Source organism: Alligator sinensis, unplaced genomic scaffold (assembly GCF_000455745.1).
Source record: "Alligator sinensis unplaced genomic scaffold, ASM45574v1 scaffold849_1, whole genome shotgun sequence".
In the NCBI taxonomy this organism is placed as follows: Eukaryota; Metazoa; Chordata; order Crocodylia; family Alligatoridae; genus Alligator; species Alligator sinensis.
In genome coordinates this window covers 546,755-553,957 of record NW_005842271.1, presented here as the reverse complement: position 1 = coordinate 553,957, position 7,203 = coordinate 546,755, and the positions used below count along the sequence as shown (strand labels likewise).

Here is a 7,203-nt window from a genome sequence, read left to right as displayed (position 1 = left end):
GGGGAGCTCGGGGTGTGGGGCAGGTGACAGGAGGGCAGGGAGGCTACAGGGAGAAGAAGTGAGAAGACAAAAGACAAGAGGGCTGCCTGACCCCCCACAACCACCTGACCTCCTTCCCTCCCTCCAGCCATTACTTTCCCTGCTGTAGCAGTTCAGAGGAATGAATTTAAAACAACCCTCCAATAATTGGATTCAATACCTGGAAAATTATTGTAAAATTATAAATTTTCCATATAGAATCTAAGTTTTGGAGGGTTGTCTTAAATCCAGGGTTATCTTAGATTTGAGTAAATATGGTAGTTTAAACTATAGGGTTCTGCAGTTTTTTCCAACTTGGTAATAAATGTTTATGCCATTTTGCCAATTACTGATGGTGCATGAAACAAAAATTAAAACAGTTCTCATGTTATGAAACCTGAAACCATGAAGCTTGATTTTTTTTTTTAAAGAAAAATGTGTCAAAGGGTGAACTCTTGACAGACTTGGTACAGGAATTGTTCAGTGAAATTCTCTGGCATACATGCAAAAATTCAGATGAGATTATACATCTGTATAGTTGAAATTCCTGTTGGAGTCAATGGCAAAAGTTCCATTAACTTCAATATGACCAGACTTTTATCCTGTGTTTCTATGATGTGAATGAATTTTAGTTTGTGCTTTGCAACTCCAATTATTAAGCTAGAGTCGGAGTCTTGAACACAAGTAAAGTACAACCGAGGGAAACAAATGCACAAAACCATTTGTCAGGGGTGTTGCTTGTAGCTGTGTTAGTCTAAGGACATAGACAGACAAGCTTCTTTGGGTAAATGTGAAGCAGTCAACATAGTGGTTAAGGTTTGAATTTGGTCCACCGTGAGTTGTCCAATCTGATTTTTTTTTAAATTTTTGTGGGTTTATTTTTTCCTCAACGTTGTCAAAACATGGGTGACAGGTGCCTCCCAAATCTGGGAGGGCACCAGATTGTCGATGGGGGAGGGAAGATCCCCCTAGTGGCCAATTGCTGAGCCAGTGGTGAAACTGGAAGTGCACTTCTGGTTTCACATCTGGCATTTCCAGGGGGTACACAGCTGATCTCAAGGGGTGCACATGCACCCGCGTGCACCCCCTACATGTCACCAATGTGTCAAAAGATAAAGTCTTATTGGAAGTTGATTAATTTTGGTTGTGGAAATATTCCTTGAGATGGAGACATTGGAAAAATTCTTCTAGTTCTCCACATTGTAGTATATTATTAAGGTATTTTCTAGACAAAAATGAGGGCCTTTAGAAAGGACAGATTTTTCAGCTGTGGTAAGTGTGTGCATGGAGGGATTGATATTATTTGAGGTTTGATTGGATCTTTCAGTTTCATCCAGTATGAGGTTGGAATGTTGTCAGGCATTGGTGTTGTTTCTCTGATGGTTGTTTTGTGGCTGGGAAAGTCATTCCTGTAGTAATTGGTTCCATTTCTTCTTTTTATGCTGAATGGATGTTGTAAAAAATCTTTGGTAGTCTTTTTGTAACCCCAAGTAACATCTCAACATTTTACCAGCAACATTCTATCACCAGATCAACATTCCTCCCTTCCTCACACCTATTGTCTCCCATTGTCTCTGATCCTGCCTGCCAGGCATTTGCATTTTCACAGACCTGTATTTTGCATATTGGCTTCTGTTCCATCCAGGAGAAACACAACAGCAGACTCTTCCTATGCCTGAAGAAGGGTATTTGTGCCCCAAACTTTTTGCATAGAACACATTTTCCAACTATTTAGCTGGTCTAATAAAATATATCACTTTTACCCAAAGAACCTTGTCTGCCCCAAACCATTTGTTTAACTTGCTGATCAGCTTCAGTTTGGTTTTACACACTATTTACATTCAATCTGATGGATACTTGTATCTAGTACTAATTTTTATTAGAGGCAGTAGAGAGATTAAACTAATGCATTGTTCTTTTTCTCAGTAGCCAGCTATTTGTTTTGCATTTTTCAGGATGTGAAATCATTTTTTCTCAAGTGATTTTTTTTTACAGCTAGCTTATTATGACAGAGCCTCTTCAATACTCATCTTAGATGGTTAAGAAATATCTTTACAGGGTGTTGAAATGAATGGTTTGTTATACTGACTATCTGATTGTTTTTACATCCCTTTTTGTTTTCTTGTAGCAGGATGGCAAAATTGTACACGTAGTCAGCCATTTTATATGTAGATAAACTTGTTACAAATTCTAATTCTTTTGGATGGAGCAGCTGTATGATTAAGATGTACACTTTGCAATTTCTTGAGTGGTCATTAGGGACATGATCCCGAGACCATTAAGGTTGTGGAAAAATTCCCATTGATTTTAACAAGCCTTAGGTGACTGAATTAATAACTATTGTTTGTCATTTTATCTTCTTTGGCAAGAACTATTTCTTTTCCATAGTCTAGGCCAATTGCTAATGCTCCATAAAGAAGAAGAAAGAAGATAGTTCTATTCCTGCTATTCATAATGTCACTGGTCAGGTTTGGATAGTCCACTGATAACTCCATTTGTTCAGGCTGCAAATCCTGGCTTTGTTTTCTAACAATTTGTCAATGTAGCTGGCTGCACTATTTTGTCTACCTGGTTAGATGACAAAGTGATATATTTTGTCATATCTCAGTGCATTTAAACATAGTTTTTTCCCATTAAGTTGTGCAATCTTCTCCTAAAGTTTCATTCTTTCACTTTAGGTACAGCACTAAAGTGCTGTACTTCAGGGTGTTGCTGTACTTCAGGTACAGCAACACCCTTTACCAACTAAGAAGCTTTTATCTTTTTACTATTCTGCAGGTGACCACTTTGATCAAAACTCATTTCTGTTTTGCTTCCAATACAACTTGGTGGTGGCATCAGGGGTGGATCTAGATTCCTGTTCCATTCAAAGTTTAAAGCCAACTGCCTGGGAGTGCTGAGGGAGTCATTTGACTTCATGGCTCATTATAATGTACCCGATCCCTTCTAAACTCTTAATTCCACGGTGTTAATAACCTTCTCTTCCTTTTAATGGTCTTGATATTCCACCGATCAAGTTATGCTTTCTTCTTAGGTTCTGCTGTCTGTCTGGAATCTCCTCCTTTCTTCTCCTTCTTTCCCTTCCTTTTTCTTCTTCTCTCTTCCTCTCCACTTTGCTCTGATTACACTGACAGCCAGCACAACCGAGAACCCGAAGAAAAAGATTAAATGAGTACTAAGAAAACACACTCTCCTCTTTCATTTCCTTCAAATTGGTTTCTGGCTCCATGTCCTGTGAAAGCTTCAGCTTCCTGACATTAGAGTAAGTTGGCTATCTCCTTGTACAGCCGAATCATGTCAATCAAAAGATGAAGTTAGAAAATTCCTAATCCAAGGAGGACAGGAATATTTTGCCCTGACACATTGTGCCAGGCTATAGGGGTTGTAGGTGTTCGCTTTGTTCCCTGTTGAAAATTACATTTTTTCAGTTTTCTTAATGCAAAAAAGGCTGATTCTGCCTGGACTTGCAGCTCACCAATGAGTTTGCAGAAGGCATGTCAGACTAGAATTAAGCCTTATGATCTCTTATAAATGAATGTCAAGACAGCTGTCAAAGATCTCTGGACCTTGAGACAGAGTTCAGAGTTAACTGTCTCAATATTATCCTCAGTCTCATGATGTTTCTTGGTTTTTTTCTTTTCTCCTAAATCCTTACTCAGGGAGTCCAGTGATTACATGAAAATCTCAGATTACTTTGGGCAGGGGATAAGGTAAGTTTCTAGACTTTGCATGTTGAGAAAAGATTGTAAATGTGGTTTAAGAGCCTCCTAAGGGCTATAAAGAAAAAAAAGGGCAAATTGAAAAAAACAATTTTTTTTTAAAGAATTCTCATTAGTTTAAAAATAATCTCGTGATTTTTGGGATTTAATTCTTGTCTTTTGAACATTCAAATATTTAGGTTTCATGAAGTTACAATTCAATTAAGAAAAGTGATGAATCAAGGCTGGGCAAGAACTTCAGCTGTTGTTAATCACCATTGTTCCATTGACTTCAAAGGGAACTACACCAATTTATGCCAGTTTGAAATCTAGCCTTATTCAGGAGAAATCAAGTAGTGTTGAAATCCTTAACATTCCTATTGATTGGTATGGCATTAGCACAGTTTACTTTTCTGCTGAGTGACTTATACCTCATATCCCAAATATGAATCATGTTATAATTGCAAACATATTAGATTGTTTTTGCCTTGAAATTATTTTTTGTATGTAATTCCATTTCAATTGTTGTCTCAAATTGTTGTTTGAAATTTGGGGTTAGGGCTGCTCTATGCTTCTGAGTAGCTGATGTTTTTCAAATCCTTCTGTGCACTGATTGCAATGCTAATCAGTTAGGTGAAATGAAAACGAGTAACTGGTATTTTCTGTCATTTCCAGCAATACAAACTGCAAATCCAACATTACTGCCTGCGTTGAATTTGTCTGAGAATGTCTATTTACATTCAACTGAATGTCAGTGGGCATCTGGCACTAACAGGCCTTTCTGGACCAGCCTCTAAATGTGAAAACAAACAAACCTAGACCTAAAGTATCTCCCCTAAGTTGGATCATTCACTACAAGAGACTGGGTGGCTCAAGGGAATTGGTAATGGGATACTGAAGCCACTCACCTTGAGGTTGCCCATCTGAATCCAATCCAGGTTAGTACTGGCTAAAAGTCTCAAGCATCTAGCAGCTGTTCTGTGGTCTTTGTGAAACAGTGAGTGACTTCAGCCCAATTCCTGGTGAATACATATACTTATCACAAAAGCTACCTTTATAATTGGCACCTAGCAGTAGCCTTGTTTGCTGTCTAAGCAGAAAAACCAAGGAGAGAATCAACATGACTACACACTCCTTCCACCTGTTAGAAGTGGTTTCTCCAGGTCAAGGATGAGGCATACGAGTGGGGAAGAGTGAGTAAGGTGATGCCTGTGCTGTTGACTGAGGAATTAATTTCATAGTGGCAATGGGCCAGATGGGTGAGTGGGAAAGAGGTGGTTTCTCCAGGTCAAGGATGAGGCATACGAGTGGGGAAGAGTGAGTAAGGTGATGCCTGTGCTGTTGACTGAGGAATTAATTTCATAGTGGCAATGGGCCAGATGAGTGAGTGGGAAAGAGTGATACCAGGGCAGTGGTAAAATCAAGACAGGAAGTGCTGGGAAAGGGCATATCAGTGCAAAGAAAACTTGATCATGTCAAGGCCCTTGCTTGTGAATAGCATATTGTAGTAATAATTATGCTTTGTACTTGCACAGTGCTTGCTATTCAAGGATCTCACTTTAAGAGAGGGAGATTTTTCCAAAGCACAAATATCAAAGGGAAGTAGGTACCTAATTACCATTTGTGCCTTTGAAAACCTAATTGGCCATCTGAAAAATGCATTAGATTGTTTGTGCTTTTCAGTTTATCCCTTTCTGTACCTGGGTTTTTTTGGTTTTGTTTTGCTTTTTTGCAAATAAACAAATGACTAAAGAAAACATTTGTAGCCTTAGAATTATTGTTAGCTTTTGAGATGAGTGTATTGCATATTTTGCTCCTGGACTGGAATTGTTCAAGTCATGGTTGATCATGTAAGGGAGTGGAAAAATAACAAACGTCCCACCTATAGCAGAGCTGGCAGAGGGAAACAACAGAGTTGTAGCAAAAACAGATTTCCCAGAAGAAACCTACATGTTCAATTATGTTCTCTGTCCACAGCTGGAGACGAGCTTTTACTGAACCCTGCAGCACAGCCATCCAAATACAGACAGGTAATCGGGTAACCTGACCCACTTGATACCTACCTGAAAAAAGTACAGGTTGGGTGTGCAGTATCTAAACTAATTACTCAAAAATGATTGCCTGGATTTGAGCCAAGTATTATCTCACCACTCTTCAGCGCTCCTGCGATGGCATGAGTGGGACAGAAAATACAGTAACCTGAGAAGGAGATAAGAACAAGAGAGAACAGTGAGAATGCTCTTTGGCTGTGCAGTAGATGTTCTGTCTCCTCACTGTTCTTTTTCCTGATCTCACCCTGGGGAAAGCAACCTGTATGCACCATTTTTTACCTTTTGAATAAATCAACAGCCAGAATAAATGTGAGATACCATGCATACATGCATGCATGCTCTGTGAACAAATTTACTCCAACTCCTGGCTTTCTATATCATTAGGCCCATCCTAGTAAAAAAGCAGACATGGTGATTTTTTTTTTTATATATCTGGCTTGTTTTTTATAAAGGGAGCCATTAAAAGTGTGCCAGCCCAACCCCTTTACTTACTACTCAGATAACCAATAGTGACTATATTCTTCGTTTGTGCTCAATAAAATAGGTAAGTAATAAGTATTAATCCAAAGGCCCATAGGAGACAATAGAAAGGGATCTGGTGCTTTCAATGAGTCTCGGCCTATGGAAAGTAGCAAATTTTGTTATAGGTGCATTCAGCTAGCCACTCAGCTTTTAATGTAGCATAGCACTTCCTTGTAGAATGCTAATGTAGGGATTTGGGGAAAGGTCAGTGAAAGAGTTTAAAGGTGGTAAAAAAATAAAACCAATTTAAAACATCACTTTACTTTTCCTGTGACCTTGCTAGCATCTGAATGTCAGGGTTTCATGCCAAGGGTTTTATGTAAGGATGGAAGAACTCATTGGCCACATTCAAAATTCATTTGCAAAGCCTGGCTTCTGTATTTAACCTAGAATTAGAACCTTTTGAAGTATTTGTGGAGGAAGACATTGGGGAGTAGGGGGCTCTTTAATCTTGAAAGTAAACCCAATAATAATCTAGGGACTGAAAGGTACAGACAGTAAAGTCCGACTGGAAATAAAATCCATGGTTTTAACAATGAGGGTAATGGGATCAGCTTACACGAAGGAGGGAATGAATTATCTGGGTAAAATTCTGGTTCTATTGAAATCAGTTTTGTTGTTGACTTCAGCAGAGCCACGCGTTTACCCTCCGTCACTTGGAATCTTTAATTCGGATGGGTGTCTTTGGCTAAAAGCAAACCTTGCATTTCAGGCAGTTCTGGTTGATGCCAGTCAAAACTTGGGAAGAAAAAGAGCAGCATGGTCCTTTACACAGGAAGCTTGTCCCCAAAATGAAAGGCAGTTTGACTTAAATGAGCCATGATTGTCCCAAGAAAAAGTGTTAGCTCATTTTGTCTTGTATACCTCACAGGTATCTAAAGTGGGACAATGGGCTTGTACATCTGTAGAATCCC

The 7,203-nt window shown here is 39.0% G+C and overlaps 1 long non-coding RNA gene across 1 annotated transcript; it reads left to right on the top strand.

Annotated features, from left to right (window-relative positions):
• The first annotated feature begins 4,477 nt into the window (after window positions 1-4,477).
• LOC106722412 lies at window positions 4,478-6,063 on the top strand. Its single transcript, XR_001358365.2, has 3 exons — window positions 4,478-4,654; window positions 5,694-5,746; window positions 5,875-6,063. It is a non-coding gene; the product is annotated as an uncharacterized LOC106722412 (long non-coding RNA).
• Window positions 6,064-7,203: the final 1,140 nt, after the last annotated feature.